Source organism: Eurosta solidaginis, chromosome 2 (genome assembly GCF_040869045.1).
Source record: "Eurosta solidaginis isolate ZX-2024a chromosome 2, ASM4086904v1, whole genome shotgun sequence".
In the NCBI taxonomy this organism is placed as follows: Eukaryota; Metazoa; Arthropoda; class Insecta; order Diptera; family Tephritidae; genus Eurosta; species Eurosta solidaginis.
This window is the reverse complement of record NC_090320.1, coordinates 50,772,888-50,788,854: the sequence shown is the minus strand read 5'-3', so window position 1 is coordinate 50,788,854 and position 15,967 is coordinate 50,772,888. Positions and strand designations below refer to the sequence as shown.

Sequence of the window (15,967 nt, the reverse complement as noted above, 5' to 3'; positions counted from 1 at the left end):
GTGGTGGGTTATGTCGATAATTCGGAAATCCTTGACAAATGCAAAACTTCTGAATACAATGTTGGGATGTTTTACAAAGGTACTTGGGTTTCATGGCCATCTGGACTAGCTATAAGCCCTAGCAATACAAAACAGATTCTGTTTACGAGGATATACACAATTTATAAAGTTTATGGAGATATAAGATACTTGAATTGGGTGAGTAACGCTGAAGCTGTCTGACAGGATTAGGTAACTTGGGCTTATTTTTTTACAGCAAACTGCCATGGTAGCTTATTGTGAATGACAGAGCTGGGAAGACTTCGGTTACCTTGTACTGCCCTCGGGGGGAAATTGGTAAACTGAGATGCTCACTCCAGGGGTGGCATATTTGCCGTATGATATATTGTCAAGCCGATTCTTTGGAGTTATTTTCTGATGGGCAGCAGTAGACACTTCTTCCATGGTCTTATCAAACGTTTGTCGGACCATTACGGTATAAATCCGATATAACTAACTGTTTTGAGAAAAAAACCAAAACTCTATCGTTTAGACAGCTTAGCGCATGAGCCTTTGTGTGAGAATGATAAACCAGCTAAATTTTCCTCAGGAGAATTAGTTCACTGGCCTAATAGTTATTTCTCAAAGGTTTAAGGTGCTTCTCTTGTGGTTCGCTTATTCTTTTGTAGGTTACGTAGCTTGGCAGCATAGTGCGACAAAAAAATCTATCAGAAAGTCTTCGCAACTACACCCAGAGCATCTATGAAAGTGACATCGACGTAGGCATGACATCAACTTCGCAGGCCTTTAGGTCATGTGTTGATATACGGTGCACGTGATTTGAGGGGCTACCTCACATGAATGCTTATGCCGACTGGTGCTCTGGATTGCTCCTGTTCGAACTACAGAGATTCTAGGTCTTAAAATCAGTCATAAAAACTGGAGGCGTCCTTTGGCGCGATCAACAACGGAAACGGGAAATCGCCTGGCTATCAGGTCAGCTTTGGGGCCAATCGTTAAAGCTGTTGCATAAAACCAAAAATAAATGCTTGGAGCGATTTCCCTCCGAGGAGATTAAGGCCGAGCTAATCTTCCAGTTTGCGTCGCGCCCCTTTTTAATTATTACCTACAAATTGGCCGGACGGGACCTAAACAAACCTTTTTTAAATATTACTTTTTTCGATTAGAAAAGCCATTTACTTAAAGTAAAGGTGCGTCGCTGCCGTCGAATATACTAAAGCTTCTAGGAGCAACCGATAAAGGGATAGGGGTAAGCCCCTACTATCGATTCATGAATTTTTTTTTTAAGAAATCAGACAAAAGGACTTTTTGTTTTCAGATACTAAATTAGTTGTTCGTTAATGGAATTTCTTTCGTATTTCAGTGGAATTTTTGTAAGGATTAAACTTAACTTACTTTATATAAATATGTGCAAGGGGCGCTAACCTCCGAAGAGATCTAAGGCCGAGCTTCTCTTCCAATTTGCGTCGTGCTCCTCTTGATTTTCCCTACAAATTGGCCGGACGGGATCTACATGTTTTATGCCGACTCAGAACGGTATCTGCAAGGCAGATGAGTTTTCACTGAGAGCTTTTCATGGCAGAAATACACTGGGAGCGCTTGCCAAACACTGCCGAGGGGCGATCCCGCTTAGAAAAATTGTCTTCTAATTGAAAAAACTTATTTCTAAAATTTTGATTTTGCTTTGCCCGGGGTGCGAACCCAGGGCATCCGGTGTGGCAGGCGGAGCTCGCTACCTTCACACCACGGTGACCAGACAATAATAATAAACCCAACGGATTAATACCCTCCAAAGCCGGCCCAACCGACACTAGGGGCGCATCCGCATGACAATTACTATCGAAATAACTATTTGCTGTCTATTACAAATGACAACCGCTGAGTTGTCAATTATCGGACCTCACGCATGACAAAAACACGCGACATTTATCAAGTGGCATTTAAAAATGTCACTTTTATTATTGCAGTTGCGTTAAAGTCAATGAAATGTGTTATCGTAGATGCATGAAACTAGTATTCATGTAAGTACATGTTTGACATAAATTCTTCACCCCAATCTTAAATGAACAATCATCGTTGGAAGACATTCACATCATTGTCGGAGTCATTAATTTATTGGCTTTAATGTTGATATTTGTTCTATGAAATATTTCTAGAGCACAGCTAGAAAAGAACAGAAATTTGTGAGGAATATTCATGTTAAACTTCTATTCGTATCATAACTCAAATCAAACCAAACGATATATTACTACTGGACATGGTTGCGCGAGGCTTCGCCATGCACCTAGTGTACACTTCGATATTGCTTACGATCATTTACTTTGGTTTTGAAATGTTTTAATTTTTAATTTGGGTTAACTCTGCAATATAAAAACTCTTTCTTATCTCAAGCAAGTAAGCGAAGCCGCTCCATGTATGGTGGCATCACTAACACTCACGAAAAACCAATTCGATAGCCGAATAAATGAATTGCAGTTGATTTACGACTCACACAATAGTGCCGCTATAGCATTGAATTTTCGTTCGTTTGTAGCAAGGCTATCTTTATAGAGCTAAGTACAGAAATTTGGTCGAAGAAAGTTGCAGCCCAATTCGCTCAGTAGTAGACGAACTCTATCCCACCCGACTATTGGTCTGAGAGGTTTAGGGGCCTGCATCTACGCCATTTCGCCTCAAGAACTGCATACGCCCTAATCCATCATGTTATGCGGATTGCGCAGTCAGAAAACTAACGTAAGAACGGGAACGAGACAGGGAATTTAGGAGAACCCTCAAGCATTATGCAGCGCTTGGGTGCATTGGTGAACCCAACCAAACGCAAAAGCGAGCGTTGGAATTAACCCGTGAGAGAGTGGATGAATGTCGCTGACTGTTTACTGACGAAGACTTTGCCAGGAGAAATCCTCAGCTAGGGGGAGTTAACGATCAGAATCCAGCTTACCCGATGAAACTAGAGGGAGCTAACTTTGATACGCCGATTTGCACCGGGAAGAAGATGAACGAATGCGAAGCAGTCCTTGAGTGTGGTACTAGTATATTGCAACATGAAGAGGAGATGATTAGCATTATGATCAAATTGGTGCACAATGAACCAAACAAAGCGCTACCAGCTTTCGAAACAGCAGTGGAGGAGAATTTGGAGAAAGACAAACAGTTTTATTCTTTGTCTATGACAATTTGTGGGAGAGACGCAACAAATTAAATTGGGTTAAAACTGCTACAACAACATTCTTCGTTTATCAGCGCAATAGTTGACTGCCTCCTGATAGCCTATTTTATATCAAGAAATTCTTTCATCAAATATATTCTCTTTATATTGCAGTGAAACTTACAAATCTATACAAACAGCTTAAAAGATTCAGCTGCTTTCTAAAAGTAATACCAACATTCAGCAGCTGTGTCCACCTTATTTTCCATTCAATATCCAAATAGGTACTTTCCTACAAAAACCGCGCGACTAATCGCTGAAGAGAGTGGTTTGCGATAGATCTTTTTTTTTGTCTTCATTGGGGTATTACTGACCGCCTCTAGTCTCTTCCGGGTGCAATTGGGATTAGTGTGGATTTTTTTGTAGTCGAATCAATGAGAAATTAGCAACGAAATAAGTAAAATGTGATAAAAATTGAATGAAACTGAAACATATTATTTAAGTAAAATGCGGAGAACCGTAGCGAGTTAAAAGTACTAGTACCCTATGCCCCATTATTGTATCATTCGTTTTACTTATTTGTTTTAATACCAATAGGGCACAAAAAATTAAAAACTTTGTATTAAATTTAAAAAATATGATAACCGTTAACAGTTATCCAACGGGTAGAATGAGAACTAGTCCGACAGTACACATAGTGGAATAAAAAAGACTTGTCCGACATTGGCCGTAGGGGGACGAAGAGGAGCCGTTCGACAGTACCCGTAACGATACAAAGAGGCCCTATCCGACACTACCTTTTGGAGGTAAAAATATGACCTGTCCAACAGTATTCGTAATGGTATAAAGAAGGGTAGTAAAAGAGTATGTCCGACAGTACCCGTAGGGGTATAAACAGGTCACGTCTGATACTACCCATTGAGGCATAAACAGGTACAATTGGTCTCAACATGCCCAAACAAAAGGTATCACTCCAACCCATATGAATGAATCAAAACTTGCTATATTCGCACATTCCTTTGCGACTCATCCCGGATTCATCCTAGACTAGGCATCTTTTAGAGAGTTACTACAACATAGCACATACTCATCGGTATAATATGCCCCAAAACAATTAACTTATTAACCCATTGTATGTATGTATGGTATGTACGTATGTTTGTATGTATATATGTATGCATATAATATTATGATAATTAATTCATCATTCGATAGTACCATGAAAACATCACCTTTCCCTGTTTTATTATAGCCCATATCACATGCAAAGGTGTATATTGACTTTTGAAATATGAGCGCAGCTGTTTTTGACAGTGGCGCTATGGCATGGTCGTAAGCGCAACACTTTGCAGACCAGTGGTGCACTCGTGAGCTTTATGCAGCTTCGGAAAACTATTCGGCGTTCGCCTATATGTCATGCGCAGTGTTACCAGAACTTTTTCAGAAAAAAGACTAGATTGTCAAAAATAAAAAGCTAAAAAGCTAAATAAAAATGTTTAAGGCTAAGAAAAAAAGGTAAACGTTTAAGGCAACTTTCTATGCGTTTTATTAATTTTTTTCATAAAAGATATAACAGAATAAAAAACTTTAATTATTTTTTACTCCAATTCCATAAAAAATAAAAAAATAGTAAGGAGATGCTATCTGTCTTTTAACTTAAAAGGGATACATGATAAATAAAACTCCACTATGGTCTATAAGTTTTCGTAATGTGTTTGAGGTATGTGGTTTTTTATTTACAAAATTACTTTTGCCTTTCAAAGAACCCATGAAAGGTGTAAACTCTACATTCCACACTGTCTGATAACCGCTTTTCAAGTTTTAGGTATGCGTTTGACACCGACTCCAAATGAATTTTTCGAGGGAATATTTTCATGACAATTTCTGGGCTAGCCGGACCACTGCTGATGAGTGACTCCCGGTTAAATAATGTTTTGAAATAGGTTATTATGAATATGAAAAAAGGAATTTGAGGTTAGATGGTGTGCAATAAAACATATAACCTCGTTTTATAACAGCTTATGATTTTGGGTCGGCTACATAAAGGTCCTAAAACAGCAAGTAGTTTCTTTTAATAAGGCCTTATGTAAGTAAGCCTCATTTTTGTTGGACTTATAGTAAAGTTGTTATATTCTACCTTATGGCTTATAATAATTCCTTAGGTAAGGTTTACTTTGTATGAGCTAAAAGCCTTACACACAACGGTATCTTTCATATAAATATTATGCATGTTGACATAAGTTGTCAGACCCAGTTAATTGTTTCTGAAATCAAAAATTCAATTTCGCTCGGAAGCGGTTTCGAAGCATATGAAACAGTCCTAGAGTCGAGTGGTAAGCCACGGGTCGAAAATTATATTAGGTTGATGTTGCCTTAATAAAGTTACCACTCCTCCATTTCTGCCTACCATTATGTTCCTTAGCCCCTCAAATTCTTAAATCTATACCAAATTCATTCAATGTTCTTAAATTTTTATCTACATAAAACTGTTTATATTTTCTAAAAATTTTGAAAAAAGGTAAAAAGGGCTAAAACATTTCTAAAAAAAAGCTGAAGAAAAGCTTAAAGGTAAATCGCAACTTTTTAAGCTAAACAGAGAAAAAAAACTAAATCTAGCTTGAAAAAAAGCTAAAATGGCAACACTGGTCGTGCAAGCGCAGCGTCAGAGATGCAGTAAAGCAAGCAGTCAATCAGTTTAAGCCATTGTGAACGATGACTAAGTGTGTTATCTTATCTGTCAACTGCCTGACAGGCTGTTCAATATAGCTACTTTTCAGCGCTTTGACAGGCTGTTCAATATGGCGGCGCCTATCTTCAGCGGGTGATAGAAAGAGATACAGAATGAGACAGCGATAGTCATTTACAAATCAGGTGATCCAATCACTTTGGAATTTTGACGTTTATGCAGAAGATATCACACTTAGTCATCATTCACAATGGTGTAAGCTTGTGCTTCAAGCTGTAAACTTCTCATGCGCGAATGTGCTCGAACATTTTACATGGACACATACTACTCCAAAGAAAGTTGCGTTTGTATTCAAAGCTCTGTTGGCGGCGTTGTGCACCACTGTTATAGACGCATTATACATAATTACTACTTTTAAAGCATTTATGATTGTATACTCAGTTGGTTTATCTGTCATTACTTTATTGTTCTCAATATTTTTTTCCTGCAACGCACTTCATACGCTACTCTCATTTAAAACGGATTAAAAACAAGTAAAGGTGTCTAAGTTCGGGTGTAACCGAACATTATATACTCAGCGTGAGCTTCAATTGTACATTTCATTTCAGATAAATTACTTTGCTACATTAACCTGTGGCACCACTCGTTTAAAAGAAAAATGTCTCCCCAGTTTCTCTTACATTAAAATTTGATAACTGAAATATCATTGATTCAAAACTATTTTCTGCTAAGTTATAGCTTATTATTCTATTATACGACCCCAGCGAGTTAGGGGGTCAGAATATACCCGCGGTAGGTATGCCTGTCGTAAGAGGCGACTAAAATTCAAGGGGCTGTATAGCGCAACCCTTCAGGTTGCCAGCGCAATATATAGCTTCTCCAAACCCAATTGTCAACCTCACCTATCCGCGGCGAATCCTGTTCAACTAACAGACGAGGCTCTGGCGACCCCAAGCTGCTCATGGAACTTGGGGGTAGGGAGGGAGAGAATGGCCTGAAAGTTTAATGTGGCCACATAAATCGTTCCCGAGATGGTCAGGTTAGCACCTCAATGGTGCCGGAGCGTACCGGATCTGTATCCGGCAAAGGACCATCACATCGATAACACTCCCCAAAGCCTTCGGGGAGCAACCTTATCGCTACAACAACAACAACAACAACGACCATTTTAAACTTGTTTTATATTTAAGTTGCCCTGGTCTTTAACCGATCCCGTCCATTTTTACGAGAAATATTTTCTGCTATAAGGAAAATATGTGTACACAATTTCATTACGATATGTTAATTTTTCTCGAGTTATGGCTCCCGAAACATAGAAAATTTCTTAGTCATAAAAGGCACTGGCACACCCATTTTCCAAAATTTTTGTGCTTTCTAATTTAATGTTATAATTCAATTTAGAAAGTAAAATTCTATTGATACAAAGCTCTTTTTTGCTAAGATATAGCTTATTATTTTCGTCTACGACCCTTTCAAAAATCTTTTATATAAAAGTGGGCGTGGTCTTTAACCGATCTCGTCCATTTTTTCTAGAAATATTTCCTGCTATAAGAAAAATATGTGTACCCAATTTTGTGAAGATATGTAAATTGTTTTCGAGTTATGGCTCCCAAACATAGAAAATTGCTTAATCATAAAGGGGGCGGTACCACGCCCATTTTTTTAAATTTGAAGTTTTTGCAATTTATTGCCATAAATCCACTAGGGAAATGAATTACCATTGATATAAAACTCTTTTTTGCTAAGATATAGCTTATTTTATTCGTCCACGACCCTTTTAAAAATCTTTTATATAAAAGTGGGCGTGGTCCTTAACCGATTTCGTTAGTTTTTCTTCAAAGCATTGATTATAGTAAAGGCAACCTCTCTGCCGAATTTTGTTACGATAGGTTTAACGATTTTTGATTTATGATTAATAATATTTGTAAAATTGATTTTATCACAAGTGGGCGTTGCGACGCTCATTTAAAATTTTTTTTTTTAATTTTTATCAAGAGTCTCAATATCAGTCCACACGTCAAATTTCAACATTCTAGGTGTATTATTTACTAAATAATCAGGTTTTTTGTGTTCTCCAAATTGTTATATATATAAAAAGTGGGCGTGGTTGTCATCCGATTTTCAATACCAATCTATTCTGGGTCCAGATAAGCTCTGTACCAAATTTGGTCAGGATATCTCAATATTTACTCAAGTTATCGTGTTAACGGACAGACGGACGGACGGGCATGGCTCAATAAAAATTTTTTTCGATACTGATGATTTTGTTATATGGAAGTCTATATCTATCTCGATTCCTTTATACCTGTACAACCAACCGTTATCCAATCAAAGTTAATATACTCTGTGTGCAAAGCACGCTGAGTATAAAAAAATTTGTGTGTAACATTATATACAGACTTTCATACATACTTAGATATATGCACACAAACAATTGTGTATGCCTACTATCCATTTCTTTGGTATTTTGACAGCTTACGATTGACAATTGTGATATCGAATTTATACAACAAACCGCCCGCTGCCAAAGAAATACAAGAGTGCAAGTATGGAGTAAATAATGACAACGGATAAGGGTGCAGCTAGCAAATGTAAAGCTGGTTCGATTGATTCTCATATGGGCATACATATGAAATTATGTATAAACAAAAATTTGTATTTATTTGTATGATTTTTGCTTTCCCATTTTTTCTTGCGCGCTGCTTAATATGCCGCACTAAAGTTCGTTGACATTGGTGAGAGCAGCGCGCTGTAAAGAAGTTCATTATCAGAAGATGAACCAAATGCAGTAATCGTAATAAGAATGTCACAATGCGACAGCTGCTCGAGTATGTGTTTGTGTGCAGTCATTTGAATGTGCATCTTCTTACATATATAGATGTAAAACGTAATGAACATTCAGTAGAAATTTTGCTTTTAACACCATTGACATGACATTTGACAGTTCTGTCATTAGTTGAGTAGCTTAAGAAAATGCATGTAAAAGCGATGACGCTGGATTAGCAGAAGCTGTGCGATGTGAAAAATAAGAAATAAAATCTTTTGAGGGTTGCCCTTTAAAAGCAAATGCCTTTTATACATAAAAATGTCAATTAGTTTCATCTGCACATGCTCAATAACTTGCATACACTAGGGGTTAAGCTTATCTACAATCGCTATGGCCTAGTCAGAATGGATTTTCTCATGTTCACTTGATGCAGTACCGAACATATCCATAATTGTGCAAGTTATTGTATTTGTAAATATAAATAAAACTTCAGACTTAGCAGTTGAAACTTATTTCGACTTGCCCATTAACATAAAATGTTTTGAGGAGCGCTCTTAAAAATATTCTCACTATACTAGAAAAATACTTGCACACACATTTTATCCCCTATTCATTTGTTAAAATGCAGTTTATAATTGTAAAAAATTTTAGAAAAGTACCAAAGAGTGTGAAAAATAATTGCACTTGCAAAGTGTGAAAGCACTTATAGCCAGAACAAATGCCAAAATTCTTCTTCTTATGATTTGCTTGCAACAAAAGTTGAAAGTTGTCAAACTTTCACGTCAGATGGCGCTGGTGATGCGGTATCTATCGCTCTCCTTGCAAATACTTGCAATCTACTCATCAGTCAGCGCATTATGCTGCATCAAAAATCGCATGTGTCGAATGTCGGATGTGTGTAATGGTTAAACTTATCTCAAATCGTTAACGTTCAGTATTTGTCGTTTGTTTGCATAAACAAAGTAAAAATCTCAAACCAAAATTAGTTAGTTCAACAAATCGCTGATAAAGCTTGAGCTTTAGAAATACATAAAACTTTGCTCATAAAAATATTTTACCACTTGAATGAAATTAACTTTACAACAATTTAACTTTTTATAAAATAGGGAATCACAGAAACTTTTGAAAGCAATTTTTCCCTATTTCAACTTCTCTTTTGAATTGAGTGCACGGAAGGTACTTGGAGTCTACTAGAGTTCATCGATAAACATAAATAAACTTTAACATTGCTTTTGTGTGCTTTTATATATGTACTTTAGGGTGTGTCGTTCGTAGGTGGTCTTTTTTTTGTATGTTTGCTTGCAAAGAATTAGCTTATTCCCTTTTACGGATCTGCACCTTCCAGGAGATATCTGCCCAAGTATTGGGGTTGCTGCAGTCTAATCGTGTCACATTGAGGGACTGTTTCGCAACTTCGTTAATCTTCTTCTCGGTGACAACCAAAGTGTAAGCGTTAGCTCCCGAGTAAACTGGAGTCTGATCCTAACCCCCTTTAGATTCAGGTAGTTGGCTTTTCAATGCTAAGACCTCCATCTCCATTCTAATTTGCAGACTTAGAGGTGTGGTTCTTGTTATTTCCGCTTGCTTTCTTCCTTTTTCTGGAACTAGGGCGTTTTCCCCTCCCCTCCCCATCTGCTACTTAAAAGCAGGTTTGTCGGGTTTAGCGGATCGCTGTCTCTTACCTCTCAGGGCTGCAAAATTGAGGCTTGCTTGCTGATAGCGATTTCCTCTTCTCCGACTTGCGCCGCCATCGCCTTTTCCTTCTCATCCTTCTTTATTGTTTAAGTTTTTAACTTCATCTTGGACCTACGACCACCTGCCCCACTACAGAACTCGAAGGCGGTTATTTATGATGGACAACGCTCTAAAATATGCATGCCGATCTTGTTAAATAAGGAAAAAGGTCGATGGGATGAGGACGCTTGAATAGAACTGACATAGTACGGTCACAAACTTCCAACTTGGTATATGCTCGCTAAGCAAAGTGATGGAGCTCAAAAATCACTAAAACCAGCCGTCGCTCCTCATTCGCTACAGCTTTGCCATTGCGCGCTTACGGTTATTACCTAAACATTTTCGTACCCCTCTTTGGTCTGAAGATTGTACTAGTCGAGCTTTAGAGATATTTTTACCTACAGCAGGAAAATTTGTAAGTAATTATAACAGTTTGAATCTTTCAGACAGTGAGTTCCTAGTTTCCCTCTCCTCGTCATCTTTACAACTCCTACAACAACGATGGGGTACTCCTAGGCTTTCTACCAATAAGGCAGTGCCCAGTTAGTGCTGTTACAAGTGTGGAAATCCCTACTTAGGATATAAACGTGAAAAAATTTCGATAAGATCGTACTTTGACCAGTTTTGCTAAGATGTCCGACATCTTGGGTTTGTAGTTATCTGTCGTTAGCTTGACGGTAGATTTACTCTTTTTAGCCAATACCTACGTTGTCAGAAAAAATCTGCTTTGTAGTACCTGTTGTGTCCTGTTTATCAAGTTCGTCTGCAGTTCAGTTTTGCTCAATGTACCCGAGCCCATGTGAGGTATACTCGCTTCTGTTGGACCAGCTCCTTAAGACATCGGCGTCAATTTAGTGTTAAGTTTAAAATTGAATGAGTAAGATCTAAGGGATCTGATAATCGCTTGGCTGTCGCTAAATAAAGATTTCCTTGCCTATAATGTGATTGCCTACCAAACCGCCGCTTTCATGATAACTGATACTTCTGCCTGGAATATACTACGATGATCACTTGGGTTTAGTATAATATATAAGAAGTTCCGTCTGCGTTTTCCTTCTCTTTGTGACTTTACTATTGCTCTTTTGCTTACTGCAAGTCTTCCTTTTCCTCATCTCTTCTCCCTTGAGCTCTGTCTCGTTTTCGTCTCCTCGTATGCTGCCCTTTCTTCCTATTTTCCTTTTTTTCTTATCTTCTTTGCATCTGTTTCTATCTTTCTCTGTCTCTGAAACTGCGCTCTAAATTTCTCACCACTCTCTCTTCGTTTTACTTTCGGTCTTTCTTCCACCAATCCCCTCTTCATTTACCGGCTTCCGGCTCTCGCAACCCCTTCCCTGCTCATTTTTTCCATTCCTACTAATTTAATCTTCCGCTCCACTCATTACTAGTTTAAGTTTTTAAAATCTCTGCTATTCCCCTTCTACTCTCTGTCTTTCCATCCCTCCATTTTGTTCCCCACAACCGGCTATTTTTACGCCTCCCATCCCTAGCCTCTTTTGTGCGCTTAATCCTTTTCTTTTTAAACACACTTATATTAGCTCCGCTTGTATGTATGCTTGTTTGTAACTCTCTAGGCTAGGCGGCAAAGGAGAGTTATACCCATCTAGCGGCAATTATTAAAGACTCGCCGCAGTGGTTAAATAACTCGCTACAAAACGAGTTGTGCTTAACAGCGGAGACACGAACCTCTGTGCAACGGTGCTATCAACATCCAATATCTACAGTGGTTTGTAGATACTAAAACGGCACCATATTTGCGTGCTTTTTAGTTTTTAAACTATATTTTTATTTAGTATCAACTTACTTTCCTTTCCGTAACCCGTCCCTCTCTCTGTTTCTATTTCCCGTCTCTCTTTCAATCTGACTTCTTTTCTTCTTACCTACTCTACACGCTCTCCGCCACCTACCTTGCTGCCACAACTCTCGCATTTCTTCTAAATTTTCCTCATCGTCTTAAGCTCCTAAAAAAGTAACCCAATTATTACACACCCTAATGTTTAGTCTACATTCAAGTACGCTCTTGTGCGCGTAAAATTGGAAAATCCAAATAATATTTTCTCCGTTTAAAAAAAGGGGACAAGTTATGAAGCACACAACGAGTTGAAGTCGTCGTTGAAAATTGTTATTGGAAAAGCGGAAAAGGATGTTCACCAACAGAGAAAACTCCAACTCGTACTACACATTTTTTATTTGTACTTGTACAGAACACAGAAGTCAAATGAAGATTAATTAAAGTCACGCGTCAGTCTTAAAAAGAGATAATTAAAAGCGTACCGCTATTTGCACAAATTGGTAAAGCCACTGCCATTGTCAGTTGTTGTCATTGTTATTGGTAATGAGTTTGGCGACAATGTGGGATTAAAGCAAAGAAGGGTTAATCAGCGAGAAAATTGCTTAAGAATTTAATGCCAGCTGTGGGAAAATTTACAATTAGATATGATGGTTTAATGAATACTAAATGACGTGAGAACTCTATAGATCTTAGAGATTTCAAATTTTATTAAAAAAGAAAAAGATTTTCTTTCAAATTCAATTTCTTTAAGAAATGATTAAAGTTCATTCACACTTCACACTTTTACCCATATCTCTCATAAATGTTTAGTTTACCCCATCAATTTTTCTTATGAGCTCTCCCTGCAACACCCAAACGATTTGATAACAATTTTGTAACCCTTACAAATGAAAAGTTTAAAATGTTTGTCTGTATAAAATGTATGTTGGTATGTTCTTCACACCCATACAGACAGACATTGTACGCATACTTTATGCCGCAATTGCTGGCCGTTTGGTCATAAATTAATGCTTATCTGAAACACATTTGTCTGAATTGCAATTTAGTCTGGGCTTAGTGGTTATGGGCGCCCGGTTTTTATCCTTTTGTGGTAATGTGCCGTTATTACGTTGAACTGCGTTATTCACAAACCTACATATTTAACGCATGCAGACCTTTCGATTAAATGCGATAATTAACACTGAGCTTATAAAGTGCGAGGTCAATACACAGGCGGCTGTTGGGTTAATTAGCGGTGTGAAGCTTTGGAGGCTGAGTATATTGATTTTAAATTTTGAGTTAGGTTAACATGATTGTAGTTGTGTGGTATTGTGGAGCACACTCCGAAAAGCTGGCTTACAACGTTTTTCTTTCTTTGTTTCACAGAAACGATTAAGTCATCCATCATGAATCCAATTTGCAGTTTAGAGAATCGTGGCCGATTCCAACACTCGTTATTCATCCGAAAAGCGAAATGAGTCGAGACCAAAATACTTTTGCCTGGTTCTAAAAAATGTGCAAAACAATGAAAATGATCGTAGGTACCTCTACCGTAGGCCGACGAACCTTACGATGCACCAGGGCACACGGGTCTTAGGCTATGTAACTCTGTGCGGTGTTGAGTTATTGAGATGATACCGAGATTGGAGTTACTGGTTAGATTAGGTTGAACTGGGCGGTCCATGAGGACCTCACATAGACTGAATGAGTCCCTAGTGTTACCAGCAGTTTTTTTAACGACCAAACTGAAAAAACTCTCTCAAAAACCAAGAACTATGTTATGAAATACTAGAAGCTTTCTATGACCTATGCCACTTGCTGCTCTAAATCTGACAGCTGTATCACTCCTAATAACTGCAGTCGTAGCCTGGCAAAAGCAAAGCACGAGCACAAAGCGTGCTCGATCGTTTCCTCCAACCCGCACTTCCTACATCTGCTATCACCGACCAAGCCTAATTTAAAGGCATGTGACACCAAAAGGCAGTGTCCAGTCAGAATACCCGTCATGAGTCTACAGTCTTCCCTTTTATTGATAGAAGCAACTTTATTAGTCTAAGGTTGTAAGACCTACACAAAATCTTCGACACTTCAAAGCCCCACACTTGGACCCACGCCTTTTCCGCTTGGTCGATCAAGTGCATGTCTCGCATTCTCTTAATCTCGCCGAAACTTATTGGAACGTCTACGGAGCAAGCTTGAAGGGATGCGCTCTTTTTAGCTACATCATCCCCTTTTTCATTCCTATCTATTCCCATATGCCCTGGGCACCCAATTTAGACATATGCTTTTCCCTATCCCGATTCTTTCCAGGGATTGCTTACACTCTAACATACTTTTTGATGCTGTGCTATGCGAGATTATTGTTTTAATTGTTGCTTGGTGTGATCTGGCAGCTTGTAGGATTTATTTATTCCCGGATCAGCACAGTATACCGCAGATTCTACTCCTTCCACTACTTTGAAACCATTTGTGTACACATGTATCGCTTCGTCCGCCATTTGAATATCCTTGCGCCAACCATCCACCTCTATGGTGGATTGTGGTGGAATTGCTGGTGCTGACATACTATTTCGTAACACCGTGGCGCAATATGGCGCCAGTAGCGCCAGCCTAGTACAAACTCTTTATGAGCTGGCAACACTTCAATGCTCTTCCTAAAAGCTTTAGGAGCGACATTTCATGACAGCTGCTATTTCAACAGCCATTTAATTTGTTAACAGCTCTATTTGGTTATTACTCGTAATTAACTCTGCCTCTTATGATCGCAGAATTCATCTGGCTTAAAACCTTACTTACCAGCCCAAGCTACTACCAGTTGAGGGGATTCAAGGGGTTGTGTAGCGCAATATATAGCTTCTCCAACCCAATTGTCAACCTCACCTTCGAGCGGCGAGTCCCGTTTCACTAACAGACGAGGCTCTGGCGACCCCAAGCTCCTCATGGAACTTGGGGGTGGGGAGGGAGGGATGTCTTGAAGATTTAATGTGGCCATATAAATCGTTCCCGAGATGGTCGGGCCAGCACCTTAATGGTGCTGTGTTACCGGAGCGTATCGGATCTGTATCCGACAAAGGACCATCACATCGATAACACTCCCCAAAGCCTTCGGGGAGTAACTAATCGCTACAACAACAACAACAACAACTACCAGTTGAGTACACTCCTACTCCGGACCGGTAGCCTAACAAATGAAATAACAACAAACAAAAATAAGAAAAAAGATATGGTTAGAAACCCCTAAATATCCTGACCTCTCTGACCACCATCTACTACCCTCTGTCTTCTCCGTCTGAACACGTCCAAAGGAAAATTGTTTAATAAATCAACAGACCGACTGGTAAAGAGAGCCAATGTCCTCTCATGTATGCATTAAGAGAACCATGGCCTGTTAGCAGAGAACTCAAACCCAGATTAAATCTAAATCAGAATTTTCTGACACAAACCAAACGTCCCGGATGTACTCGAAAAACGAACAATACTTTATGAAATTTTACCATGTTATCTTCCGCTGAGGCTGCGCCAATATGGGCTTTACTCTATATATTAAAGCACACCGCATGGACTGTCATGCAACAGAGAGCCCGATCGCCATTGAGAGAATATTCCACTTAAATAACTCAGGCAAATTTAGCGGCTATCTAAGAAGCTTCTGCGACTGAACCAGCCAAGAACTCGTTATAAAGATTTGCAAAATGAGAAAGGGGGCAATTGCCATTTTATAGGACATCAAAAAAGATAAAATTCTCAGCATGAAGCACTACGAGGTAACACCACCTTCTGTTGCACCCTAGCCATTCAACAGCTGCTTGGCTATCCGAGCAAATGCAGAATTCTCTGAGCAATTGAGCATTGAAAGCCATTCTA

General features: G+C 38.8%; 1 protein-coding gene across 10 annotated transcripts in view; it reads right to left on the bottom strand.

The window, feature by feature from the left end:
* Positions 1-15,967, bottom strand: part of sick (sickie) — a 1,191,762-nt gene that overhangs the window by 635,621 nt on the left and 540,174 nt on the right. The gene's annotated exons all lie outside the window — the stretch shown is intronic.